General features: G+C 43.9%; 1 non-coding gene across 1 annotated transcript; it reads right to left on the bottom strand.

Moving 5' to 3' along the window:
- Positions 1-12,847: 12,847 nt before the first annotated feature.
- Positions 12,848-12,954, bottom strand: LOC127783421 (small nucleolar RNA R71). Its single transcript, XR_008019324.1, has one exon. It is a non-coding gene; the product is annotated as a small nucleolar RNA R71 (small nucleolar RNA).
- Positions 12,955-14,548: the final 1,594 nt, after the last annotated feature.

Below are 14,548 nucleotides of genomic sequence, written 5' to 3'. Positions count from 1 at the left end.
CAAGAACCCATTTTTGTGCTTTGTTTCTGCTTGTTATATGGAGTTTATTAGAGTAAAAGCCCTTTTCTTTTCCGTTGGTCGTGTAGACGTTGCAGCTTCGGAAGATCCGCTCTTCGTGGAGGTTGAAGCCGACGTTTGGGAAAGCGAGCAAGGCAAGTCACATCATTCTTTGAACATATTGGATCCCACTTTGTGAAATTACTTTGATTTAAATTATTGCATTATCGCTTTATTTAAATTCCCGCGTTATCACTGTTTTATTTAGCCATGCCTATTTACCTTTGTTATGACCTTATTATTGTTGTTATTGTTATTATTACCTTGTTCACCCTAGAATAAACAAAACCCCAACTAGTGGGCACTCTATTCATGGTTCCACTAGTAAGAATTTAGGTAGATGCTTCGCTGATTAATTAGGCAACATTAGGTGGTTTTATAACTCTAGACTTTGGGAATATTCATATCACCTGGACATATTGGAATGGTTGGATTATTGTGGAATTGGATGCACACCTCCCCCTCTATTCAAAACCCCCAAAATGGTTTTAGGCTGGGCTCGGGGTGCATGGTTTTGATAGTAGCACCTCGGCCACATAAGGACCGGTCTTCGGGCCTCTGTTGCAAAGCACTACCGTACTTCCACATGTCTAGTGGGTAAGGCTTAGTTTGTGGCTCAGTCTGGTTATAAACAAAAGTACACGGATGGAGATGGACGAAGTCGGGGGTCGATGGACATCTCTAGGACAAATGAAGGCTACACGGGCTGCGGCCCGGTAGTCGAGATGTCATAGCACAGGGCTGGTGTCCTGCTACTAGGGGCTCAATTCTGCCTGCCTGTCCGGGGGTTCCGGCCGTAGGTGGGTTGGGTTGGTACTCTTGTCTATGGCTAGGATGGGTTGGAAACTATGTCATGTCTTCCGTCCATATGCCGTGGTGGTATGTGGCACGTGGTTGCACGTGAGGAAGACATGTCTTGTGGGTAAAGATGTACACCTCTGATCAGAGTAAAACCTATTCGAATAGCCGCGCCCTCGGTTATGGGCAAGCCTAGCAATGTACCCAAGTTAGTGTTTTTAATTCTTAAAACCTGCTTAATAACTAAAATGTGGAATGGTTGGCCTGGGTTGGCTTGGGACGAGCTGGGACCCAGGGTCGGGTTGCCAGTTCGGTCTGAATCATCGTAGGCCTTGGGTTAAGGCAGGTTCGTGTGGGTTCACGGCCTTGTTTAATAATATTAAATAGTTCTAGGATCGTGTTTTAAATTTAGCTTTGAGCAACTAAGGGTCTTTTAAATGCTGTTTATTGCAAAACCTAACCCCTATACTATAACTCCATTGTACTCCTTTGCACTTATGCTGCACTTGTGGGTGTGTCTTGTTGAGTACGGTGGTTGTACTCAGTCTTGCTCAATTTTTCCCAAACCCAGAAGAGGAGCCCCTGGATGATGAAGGCTTTGGTGTCTAGCTCGTGCCTGCCGTCAAGCGCCTGTGGTCGTCGCCTTAGTCTTCCGCTGTTTTCCGTTGTCTTTGAGTGTGCTGGGCCGTCGCTGCCCATGTAATAATTAACTATTTACGCTTCCGCTTATTAAACTCTGAATTGTATCAACTTCTGGTGTACCTTGCCTCCTGGGACAAGGAATAATACACGCACGTAAGGAACGCCCGTTGGGCTATTTCCGGTCGTGACACAGGCCCATTCGATGGAGACCTTTGCGCTGCTCGAGGCTTGCCCTGGAAGCCTCGCAATCATGGGAGTCACGATGCGGTCAAGCGGGCATTAGCACAACACATCGTTTCGTCTTCGGGATAATCAAGTTCGCTGTATGCGCCTCCTCGCTCTCGCAATCTCGCCGGCTGCCTCTGTGCCGGCGGCAGCCTGATTCAAATCGCCGACGCAAATTGACACTGTGCCCCAAGCCCCAAGGTCACCGTGCTCCTGCTGCTCGGCACTCCTGATTTTGCCGCTCTGCCCGTGATGACTGGTTTTAGCTAGGGCGAGCCGAGCAGCCCGAGCTTCTGCCCTTTGAAGTTTAATCGTTGCATTGTGTGATCTTGTCTAGTTGTCCAACAGGGATGATACATTGTTGCTTGAGTTGGAGCCTCTGAGGTGTTGGACGGCAACTTGGTGCCGACGTTTCATCCAAGATTAGCTCTCCTTGGCTCTGGGGCTCTGGTCTCTCCCAATCCACTGACAACCTCCAATTGAGAGCAAGTGAGATTTCCCCTCACTTCTCAACCTTATTTCTTCAATCTTGAAAATTTTCATCTTGTCTTGAATAGGTTTTATACGATCTACTGATATGTTTTGTGAATAGTGACTTTGTGTCTGTGCTTGACACTTAAGTAACTTCGTGTATATTTATTAGTTGGTTTCTTTGTTAAGGTACACAATTTCTAAATATTTATGTATTTTCTTGTTGTATATTGCTATCAATTAGATAATGATGTTTACAGTTATTAGACACACGAGTATTCAGTACTCCATAATAGTGTTCCAACTAGATATGCGGTTATATACAAAAGAAAGCTGTAGGAACCCCCCTTGATTTTGCTCTGGCTCCGCCCCTGCTGGTGATCGCCGTTGATCCCAGGTTTTGGCATGGACGTCCCAGATCACTCCCTGATGGCTGTTGCGGGGCACTTCGGACATTTCCCCTTCACCAACCGTCATACCTACCCCTATATAAAGACATCATCTCACTCACTTCAACACACACTTCCAAGCTTGAGCTGAATTATAAGAGGCTCTATTGTACTATATTGTTGTTAACGACCAAATTTGGTAATCTAAGTATTGGAGATGGAGTTGAGACCGAGGTGGAATTTAAGATGGAATCGCTCGGGGAATAGAGTAGAATCGGCTGATGTCCGAATCGGCTGTGACTAGGATCGGCAGAGTTCGAGTTGGACAGGGTTAGCCGATTGAGCCGAATCCGATAATATGACACGGCATACGTTGTCGGGTTAGGTTGACGTGCTTCATGATGATTGCCACGCATGGATGGAGTCCTGAGAAGGCAATTGTATAGTACTTCATGATGATTGCCACGCATGGATGAAGTCCTGAGAAGGCAATTGTATTTATTAATTAGGATATTTTATGTAATTTCCTTAGAGATATGTTTGGGCAAATGTCTGCCGCAAAGACTTATAGTATCTTAGAGTTTGTTAGAGATTAGAGTCATGCCCGATATGGACATATTTTGTAATCTCGGGTATAAATAGACCCCGAGCCCCATGTAATAAAACTAACACACGTTCAAATCAATCTCGGTGCATAGCCACCCTTTTACTTTTGTTTTGTTTCGACGAGTTCTTGCTTTCGGGTTGAGCTGCATCGGTTTCGATCTTCAACAAGAGGTAAAACTTGTTATGGCGGCTTGCATTCTCGGGATTAGTGCTTGCATCTTTATGATACTCTAATCTTGTTTATGTGATAAATCGAATTATCATATATCTTATATAATCTCCGGCAATATCGCTATCTAACCTACAATCGGCTAACATCGATCTGTCAGTAGAAGACAGCCGATTAGGTTAAATACCGATGTTGACTTAGATTATATAGGATATCCACCACTCTATGACACATCCAACGGCTTGATTGTCTAGATATTGTCTTTTTTTTCATACTTATAGCTGCATCAGTTGAGTTTGATTTTATGAGTCGTGATTAGAATCTCAATCTCTAACCTGCCTTTGGTTGCCAATTAGGGTAGCATCGGGGTTTTAGCCGATCTTACCTAATTTGAATATATTTATCTTATGTGCTTGATTGACATGTTAAATCCGCCCTTTATGTTAAGATCTCGTCGTATTTAAGTATATTAAGCTTTCCGTTTGGTATATTGTACTTGCTTTAATATCTCAATATAGAACGGTATCGGAGTATTAGCCGATACATGCTAGATCTATCTGATCGGCTATGCTATGAACATATATAATCTTGTTGTTAATATATATTTCAGTCTAAGTGATTTATACTGTCTCGACATGGCGACCAATCTATCCCAATCACTTGATTTAAGTATATATCGACATAAGGATTATATATTGTTAATATCAACAGCCGATCAAGTAGATTTAGTTCTTTCTTACTTATTAATGTCTGCCGATCGATGCATATATGACATTGGCTCATAGATAAATGATACGTCATCGGCATCTAGCCGATCGGCTATCGTTTATAGATTTAACCGCGGTTTCTTTGTCTTTGTCTCTTGTTGATTGCAGGATGAAATCAACTGGCACACTCACATACCCAAAGGCAAGTTTTGGACCTGCACTGGAGTTAAGCAGATCTCCCAGGCCTCGTGTTTTTACATCAACACGCTTTTGGCACGCCTGGTGGGACCATTAGAAGTCAGAACCGCAACAGCATTCTCTCATGGCTGAGAAACCACCAGCATCGCCGTCTTCGGCCGGCAAAGAAGTTTCTTCCAAAACTAGGATCCCGAAGCTTGGTGGGTCTGAAGTTCATGAGAGCAACATCGTGCTCATCATTTTGGACAAATTGACACCTGAACAAAAGAAGGATCTTGAGGCGATGATGCAGCAAACACAGAACCAATTCTTGAACTCATTCATGGAGACTCGCCAAGGAACAATTGTTCAGAGGTACAAGATGAAATTAGTTGCTGATGTTGCTGCGACAAGTTCTTCCAAGGATGGGGAGGTACAACAGGTCTCAGATGGTACGGCTCAATCAGGTGATAAAAGTGCTGCAGATGGCTCAGGTGATAAGGGTGATGGTTCTCAGGGAGTGCAAGGTGAGGATCTTAGCCCAGATGGCAACCTGGCGCAGCTACAGTTTAACAACTTCCAAGATCGGATTGACTATACTGTGCGACATGCTTTGATTAATCAATCTGGAGTGTTAGTCAATACTTTGTCAAACATCGTGAAGTCGATGGTTGATGGCTCAATAGCTGAGTATCAGGCTACAGGACCAGTTTATTTACCAGGAGGTGTTTTCCCAAATTATCGGCCCTTGATCACTAATAATCAGCCGACTGCTCAGCCAATTGCTCCCAATGCGCCATCAGTTCAATCGACAGCACCAGTGTCGGCTCCTGCACCTGCTGCACCAACATCAGCACCAGGGCAATTAATTAATCCTCGGTTGTTGGTGAGAGAGCAGCCACAGCATAGTGGACAAAATGTGAATCGGCTAACTCAAGAGCAAGTTGCAGCTATGTTCTTACCAACTCGGCCTACTGCTGACCCAGTTCAACAGCAGTCGATTCAGCAGACGCCACCGAGGCAGCAAGTTGCTCAGCTGATTCAGCAGCAAGGTTTGCTAAATGCATCTGTTGGGTTTAGGACGCCCGATAATCAGCCAAGGCAGCACATTGCAAATCAAGTTGTTCCAGAGCATTTGGTTCATAATGTGCAACCAGATCAATCGGTGATACCTCAAGTTATTCCCAAACATTTGGTGCGCAATATACAGCCAAACTTTCAGAATTATCAAGGGGGCAATTTGAATTATCAGTATCAGCCTCCATCGCCGCAAGTTCAGTATCAGCAAGGAGGGTCGGCTCAGCCTCGGTTCGCTCCTCAGTACAACCAGTTCGAGCCTGTGCCACAGCAAGTGCAGGGGGTGCCTCAATAGAGACCGTGGGCCAATATGATTGCAGATGTGATGAGAGAATAATTTGGGCTCAAGCCAAAGGACGCTGGAAACTTGTATCGGCATCCATACCCTGAGTGGTTTGAGAGGGTTCCATTGTCTAACCGGTTCAAAGTTCCAGATTTCACAAAATTCTCAGGGCAAGATAGTGTTCCGACCTATGAGCACGTTAGCCGATTCTTAGCTCAGTGTGGTGAAGCATCGGCTGTTGAGGCCTTGAGGGTTAGGTTGTTTCCTTTGTCTTTGTCTGGATCGGCTTTTACTTGGTTTTCTTCTTTGCCATATGGATCAATCAACAGCTGGGCCGATTTGGAGAAGCAATTCCATAGTTACTTTTATAGCGGGGTTCACGAGATGAAATTGTCTGATTTAACAACGATTAGGCAGAGGCATGATGAGCCTGTGCAGGACTACATTCAGAGGAGATGAGGAATAAGTGTTACAGCTTGAGCTTGACTGATGCCCAGTTAACCGATTTGGCTTTTTAGGGTATGATAGCTCCGATCAGGGAGAAATTCTCATCCCACGACTTTGATAGTTTGTCACGTCTTGCACAGAAGGTAACCTTGCATGAACAAAGGTTTGCAGAAGCCCAGAAGAACTTTAAAAAGGTTAATCATGTCTGTCCCTACATATATGGATCCGATGATGATGATGATGATGATGATTCTGAGGTAGCAGCAGCCGAGTGGGTTAGGAGTAAGAAGGTTATACCATGCCAATGGGTGAAGAGTTCTAGAAAAGAAGAGAGGTATGACTTCGACATCACCAAGGCTGATAAGATCTTTGATTTGTTACTTTGGGAAAAACAGATTCAACTTCCTGCTGGTCATACAATTCCATCGGCTGAGGAGCTAGGCAAGAGGAGGTATTGCAAGTGGCATAATTCTGGGTCTCATTCTACCAATGATTGCAAAGTCTTCAGACAGCAGATCCAGGCGGCTATTGAAGGAGGCAAAATCAAGTTTGATGATTCCAAGAAGCCGATGAAGGTTGATGGCCATCCTTTTCCTGTCAATACGGTACATACAGCTGGTCGAACAGCCGATGAGGGGAAAACTCGGGGTTTTCAAGTGAACTTGGCTAAGATTATCAACAAGTATCAGAGAAAATATGATAAGCAGCAGGAAAGGTGTTATGAGGAAGATGACGGCGGTTTTGACGAAGGTATGAGGCTGTCGTCTATTGAAGACTGTCCTGGGTGCAGCAATGTTACAGAAATTTCAAACCGATCGCATAATAGAGGCAATCCGCTAAGGCAAGCAAAGGTTCCTGTTCATCAAAGATTGGGCCCAATGAACCAAGATTGTGACCAAGAGGACAATGAAGGCAGAAAGACTCAATGGTGTCCTTCTGGTATTTTTACAAAGAATCAGAAGAGAAGGGTTCAGAGGTTGAGGAACAGGGAGCGCTTTCAGGAGGTTGAGCAAGAAATCAACCATCGGCTGAAGAAAACGAAGCCGAAGCAGGAGTGGCGCGTTAAGAATCAAGTTCCTACAGCCGATGAAGCCATGGCCGATGAGGCAAAAAGATTGGCTAAAGGGAAAAGTGTTGTGACTGCATCGGTTAATATGGTTTTCACACTACCTGCAGAATTTGGGGCCAAGCAAGCCGATGTTGATGAAGTTGAGGAAGCATCAGCTAGGTTGGTTTTATTACCAGAACAAGCAGTCTTTGAGAAGCCAGAAGGGACAGAGAATCGGCATCTTAAGCCATTGTATGTAAACGGTTATATCAATGGGAAGCCGATGTCTAAGATGATGGTCGATGGTGGGGCCGCAGTGAATTTGATGCCTTATGCCACATTTAGGAAGCTAGGCAGGAATGCTGAGGACCTCATCAAGACAAACATGGTTCTCAAAGATTTCAGTGGCAATTCGTCAGAAACTAAAGGGGTTTTAAATGTGGAGCTGGCAGTCGGCAGTAAAACCATCCCTACAATATTTTTTGTCATCGATGGGAAGGGTTCCTACAGCTTGTTGCTTGGAAGGGATTGGATTCATGCTAATTGTTGTATTCCTTCAACCATGCATCAATGCTTGATTCAATGGCAAGGCAACAAGATTGAAATTGTACCAGCCGATAGGTCAATTAACGTTGCCAGTGTTGATTTTGCTCTTTGGGAGATGGATGGCCTTGATTGCTAGTGTGGAAAGATTTGGGAAGGAGATTTTCTAAAGGTGTCCGATTGTGATATACAGCCGATTGAATACAGAGAGCCCAAGTTATTATATTGAGGGTGTCGTGGAGGGTTCAAACGTCTACACCAAGGATACAGTAGATGATCTCGATGACAAGCAAGGACCGGGTTTCATGTCGGCCGATGATTTGGAGGAAATTGATATAGGTCCAGGTGATCGACCAAGGCCGACATTTATCAGTAAGAACTTATCTCCAGAATTTAGAACCAAGTTGATAGAGCTTTTAAAGGAACCAAGTTGATAGAGCTTTTAAAGGAATACAGAGATTGCTTTGCTTGGGAGTATTATGGGATGCTAGGACTCAGCTGATCGATTGTCGAACATCGGTTACCTATCAAACCAGGGGTTAGACCGCACCAGCAGTGTCACATCCTGATTTTCGTTTCAGGATTTATAAATTATCTAATAAATTATTATTAGAATTTATATTAAATCTTCATTAATTTACAAGTGAAGTTAAATGTGGGAAATAAAATTTCCTAAATATAAAGCATGGATGGATTTAATTTTTATTAAATTCTCCATGGTTAATTGTACTCTCTGCAATTTTCTCAGATTTTTCGGAGCTCAATTCCTAATTTTAATCATTAAATGGTCTAAATATAATTTTGTTAAGTACTTTGAGTGTCCAAGTATTTTCAGGATTTTTCTTGAAATTATTTGAGCGTTGGAAGTATTTTTAACAATTCAAAGATCATTTAAGTGATTATTTTAATTGGAAAAGTAATAAAAATCCTCCTCCTCAGCTTGGGCCATTTTCGGCCCATTCCTTCCTCTTCTCTCCCTCCTCGCGCGCGTGCTGTGCAGCCCACGCCAGCCTAACCCGAGCCGCCTACTCTCCTCTCAGCCCAGCCGAAAAAGTCTACTTTCGCTCCCTGCGCTACTGTTCATCTTCCAGCTCAGGCAGATTAAATTTTCTAGTAGATTAAATTTTCGGAAATTCATAACTAAATCATCGTAACTCGGATTCGAGTGGTTCAAGTTGCTAAATTCATCTAAAATCGAGATCTACATGTTAAAAATATCCACATTACTGTTTATGCTTGTTTTTTGCTGTTTTGTTGATTTTGTTCTTTCGCTTTAGTTTTCGACGTTCCGGAGGAGAGCGTTTTCGTTGAGGAAGGTTCAGAAGCGTTTGAGGAAGCTCAAGGCAAGTCACACAGATCCCAAACAACCCTTTGAGCATGTTGAACCTGTTTAAAGCTAATGTTTTATTTCAACTTATGCATTATTTTCGAATGTCATCGGGTGGTGAGCCTTTCCCGATTAATTAATGGCCGAAGATGACTTTATTTTCCTATGGGTTATAATTTGATTAGCTAGAACCTTATATATTGGTTTGGTTCAGCTAAATGCTATATATATATAATTGCTTAGCCATGCTTAGAAACATTAGCATCATTAATGGGGTGAATTATACTATATTATTAATTATGGTTATATTTAATGGTAGCTCACGATGGTTAATCGTGTTATGTTAATTAATTGATAATTAAAACTGGATTAAGGTGGGTTGTGAGCACATGGTTTTGAAGGTCGTGCTCATGACAATTAAGAACCGGTTCGCGAGCTACTGTTGTGAGACATTAACCGTGCCAACCACAAGCCAGCGTGGGCAACGGCTTTACCTTTTGTATAGCATGATTCATTACGGGGTGCCAGACTGAGAAGCGGCGAGAAGTCCGTGGGGGTCGCTGGGGAGTCCATGCCTCTGGTTTTTGAGGGGGTGATTATGATCTAGGAATGGTGCACTGTGGTGAGTTGTGTTGTGCAGGGGGTATTGTCACAGCCTCTATTCGGGTACTTTCCAGTATCGCGACGCATGGTAGACATGATGTTGAGGCTGTGTCTTGTGGGTACAGTGGTACACCTCTGGCCAGAGTAAAACTATTCGAATAGCCGTGCCCGCGGTTATGGGCGAGTTGAGCAATGTTTTTCGTGATTAGTCACACACCTCTCACAATAATTATTGATGCTATAACTGGTAATAATTTGCTTAGCTCCTGGTTTGGAGATAGATCTGTACAGCTGGGTATGGTTGTTCAGGATGGTTGGGCCTGTGCAGCATGGGTGTGCTGTTCAGTGTTGATTAAAATTTCTGATTAATTACTCCACTGTTTTACTTCTCTTACATGTTTGCTAAATGCTGCTTTTGCAAATGAGCCTATATTATGCCATCCTTTGGTATCCTTGTGCACTTGCATATTTGCTGTATGGCTTGTTGAGTATGTCGTATGCTCATTCTTGCAATAATCAATCAACCTCAGTTGAAGAAAAAGGATCCAGAAGGAGAAGACGTTTGGCTTATACCCTAGTTGAGCTGCCTGTGGGAGTGGAGCTGAAGCCATCGCTAGACCTTTATTCCGCTGCTGTTTTCTTTTCTTTTGTAAGTGTGTAACGTTATTATTATGATGGATTTGTATATTAAATTGTCAATTTGTGTACCTCGGCTGATTCCTGGATGAGGATTTTATGCACAAATTAGTTCGGAAATTACTAGTGAATTTCCGGGCGTGACAAGCAGCCTCCGAGAAGATGCAAAGCTGATATGCTCGAACCTGTTAAGGCTGAGATTAAACGTTTATATGATGCTGGTTTTATTCGTCCTTGCCGATATGCTGAGTGGGTTTCTAGCATAGTTCCTGTTATCAAGATAAACGGCAAAGTAAGGGTGTGCATTGATTTCAGAGATTTAAACAAGGCTACCCCAAAAGATGAGTATCTGTTGATGGTCGTTATTGACCAATTTCAACCGTCAATATTATCCAATATATGAAGACTAGCTATGCTTGCAATGCATAATTCTCAAATAAAATAGTTACTTCCACTATATGCTTTGCTACTAACATGTATGCAGGAGAAGCACTCATAAATGAAGAGAACGAGGTGGAAATATATCGATCAATCAGTCGAAAGTCTGCCAACGATCTACAATTACATGAGAAGGCCCAAAAGTCCAATTTAATAATCACAAATGGGTCTAGAATGTATGTCACTGATTTAGGGGCCCACATGGAAGTCTCCTGGAGGAAGCTAAGGGCCAGAAGAGCCCATAGGGGGTCGGCCGACCCCTTGTTGAGCCCAATCCAGTCACATTTTGGCCAGGAGATAAGGGAGGCCGAGGAGGAAGCAGCAGGCCAAAAACCAGGCCTGTTGGGCCACTCTAGCGTTCGGCTGAACCTAGTACCTTGATCTCAACCGTTGGCTCTCCCCTTTGGCATGGACGCTCCAGATGAACTCCTGATGGCGGTTGCGGAGCATTTCTGACAATTCCCATGCTCTACAACCGTCATTGGGTGCTATAAAAGGACCTCACCTCCTTCACTTTCAATACACACTCAAGCAAGGATCAAAGCTCTCTACAAAGTTAGTAGTAGTGTTAGTGGAGTAGAGTTAGAATAGTTCCAAGTCCGTGGAGGCTTCGGGGAGTTCGGTAAAGGTTCTATAGCTTTTCCTTTCTTCTTTGTAAGACTTCCATTTATCAATATAATATTCTTATTTATACAAGTTCGGTACTTTATTCCAATCATAGACTATGAGTACCAGTCTTAGTTTATTCATAAGTAGTATAATCTGTGTAGTTAAACCTTTTGGGATTTGCATTGATGCTGGTATAATGTCTGATTACCTGGTCATAAGTCTGCTCTGGCTAGGCCGAGAGCTATGGCCTGGGGACTCAGGTGCTCTGCACCGATTGCAAGGTTGTAGAGTAATAAGTAGTAATTTAAGCATGGAGCTTAGGTTACCGCTTATCATTATTTGGGGGTATATTCTCTGGGTGATTTGCAGGCCGCTGATGGTGACAGCTCAGTACGGGTGTCTCCCCCGCAGTTTATATTCCTACATACAATTTCCTAGGGTTGGATACACCTCCGTATCCTACATCGGTTGGAGGGTTATGACAGGTTGTCGTAAGAAACTCGGCAACCCGGGGTAACTTTGCTATGCATCGGGAGGGCATAGCTATGCTGCATTGTTAAAGGGGTTATATTACATAGTGTACTAGTTAGAATATACTAAGATGTTGTATACTAGAAGTACAGGAATAGAACATATCTAACCTACTGCCACTTAGCTATAATTAGGAGATGTAGGAGTTAGCTAAATCCTTAGCTGTGTGTCATTCTACCCTTAAGCTAAACATACCCTGCATAGACCCTTGATGTATACAAGTAATATATAAACTATTAGCATAGTACTCTCTTACCATATCTTCCCTTGGGATTAAACAAATACGTACCTACGAATACTCCCGGGTGAAATGGTACAATGGTATATCTGTGCGATTCCGGATCACATCTGTAACCATAATATACCATGAGTATTTCTAGTGCTATTGCTAGGAATTATATTTCCAGTACTGTCGCTAAGAAATACCAACAAGCATTTCTGGTGCCGTTGCCGGGGAAGATAAATGATTAAGAGGTTACTACTTGCTAATAGTTTTATATTTACCTCTGTATAAGTCATTGTCCTTCGTAGGCAAACCTTGTTTGTTTTCTCTTTTATGTGAAAACAAGGTAGTACAGGACTAGTTCTGATCTGCCGACCAATTTCAAATCTGGAGTCACTAGTGAAGTGAAGCTGACCCCGTGTCGTTTATCCTTAAGGTTACTCTATCGGCAACCAGACCAGCCAATTCCGCGCCACCAGAATTACACGATACGGCTGAGAAGTTCCTTTGCAAGTTCGTTGCTCGCTCTGTTGGTAACATGCTAGTTGGAACCCAAGTCAGCAGGGGAGATGGTGACTTTGATTTAAAGACCAGCTAAATTAACGATGGCGCAGGCTTGCCCGTTATGTGGCAAGCCTAAGGAGGATGCAAGTGCTCATTTGCAGCAATTTGTGGAAAGCCATAGCACGTATACCGTCAGAAGAATCAGACTCCAACTGTTGCCGTTCTCCCTCCTTGAGAGAGCAGAACAGTAGTTCTACATCAACCGTGCAACGATGAATACCGAAACAATTGCTCAACAGCATTCCTCTCAAGATTCTTCCTGATGGGCAAGACCAACGCTCTTCGCGGAAGAATATCCAGCTTTCAGCAGACGAGGGATGAAACCATTCTTGAAGATTGGGAAAGGCTGTAGGAATACGTCACCACCCGTCCTCATCATGGGATGGCCGAGTGGCTCATCCTGCAGAATTTCTTCAACGGATTAACCCCCTCGTCCTAGGATCACCTGGATGCTGCTCCTGGAGGGACATATGCCAACCAATTGAGAAGATGGTCTCAAATATGGGTTGGAGCGAGGAACGACTCCAAACCTGTCAACGCGGCATGTACACCGTCAAGAGGACGGAGATGCTCGCCGCCCAGTTGGATCTCCTTATGAAGAGACTAGACAACAATGAGAAGGACAGCAAGCAGGGTACCGTTAAAGCCCTGGACTTCCACACGACATGTGAGGTCTATGGCAACACCGGTCACTCTGGGATGAATTGCCCGAAAACCCATGAGAACGTCATGCTCATGAACAATAACAATGGGTATCGTCCACAAGGAGACCAAGGATGGAGCATTTCTCCATGGGGTAGATCAAGAACGGACCAAACACAAGGAGGTCAAAGTAAAACCCTGAAGGACGGATAGCCTCAATACTTTCATGATGAACTTCCTGGAGTAGGAAGAAACGAGTAACCGTCAGTACCTTAAGCCGGCATCCAAGAAGCCGGGAATACAGGCCGGTCAACCTGTGTTCCCAGTTACGAAGAGGCCGCTGCCCGCACCTAAGGCAAAGAAGGTGTGGCGGGTTAAGGAGAAGACACCCGTTCCTGTACCTCCGGAACTGGGTGCCTCATCGAGCTAAATACGTCGGAGGTATGGTCGTGCTCGTCGGACCTAAAACGACATCCCCCTTGCCAACAGGTAAATTGGTAGTTATCTCATATTTATTTTCCATTGCATCAAAGCATGTTTGGATTTTCAAACGCACATTGAGATATGAATTTGAGGCAAATTCTTCAAATAAATTTTTGTGAGCAAAATAAAATAAAGTTTTTGGAAAACTTTTGCACAGCCACCACCACATTGGTCGTTGGAATCCAATAGCTAAAGGTGGGGCCGGTTGGGTCCACCAAGGGTTCGGCCGAATCCTTGGTTCGGCCGAACTGGCCTGGCACCGGCTGGCTGGAAATTTTTGCAGGGTAGCGGCTAGTGGGGCCCACATGCCATTCCTAGCCGTTATCCATGCACTATATATGTAGCTCGGCTGGGAGAAGGAAGTCACACCACCTTAACTCATTTTCACTCCCTCTCAAAACCTTGCTCTAAAAATTTATTCAAAGTTTTGCAAGCTCGCCTCAAATTCACACAATTTGCTGCATTTAGTTTAGACACTTTGCATATACAAGTTTGCTTTAGTTTGGTGCAAGGTTAATCGGCGGGTATTTGCTTAACCCCCATCCGAGTAGTCTTGTATTCTTGCTCTTTGCTGTAGCCATAAAGAAACGACTTTTGGGCATATTCAAGAGACGATTAAGCTCACGGACCTTCTTCCGCGGATGCATCCATGAAGGAGGCGTACGTTCCACCGAGGCTGGACAACAACTCCTATCACGACCTCGTGGGCGACCGGGAAATGCAAGCCTATCATATGCTGAAAGACCGAACCTGTGCTCGGACCTGAGCATACGACTCGACCTTCTGAAAAGGATAGGTATAGATGCTGAGCTTCATTACTTTTTGGCGTGCTATAGGTTGGGATAAATTTCAT

Source organism: Oryza glaberrima, chromosome 8, assembly GCF_000147395.1.
Source record: "Oryza glaberrima chromosome 8, OglaRS2, whole genome shotgun sequence".
In the NCBI taxonomy this organism is placed as follows: domain Eukaryota; kingdom Viridiplantae; phylum Streptophyta; class Magnoliopsida; order Poales; family Poaceae; genus Oryza; species Oryza glaberrima.
The sequence above is the reverse complement of the archived record's forward strand: the minus strand, read 5'-3'. Positions and strand labels throughout refer to the sequence as shown.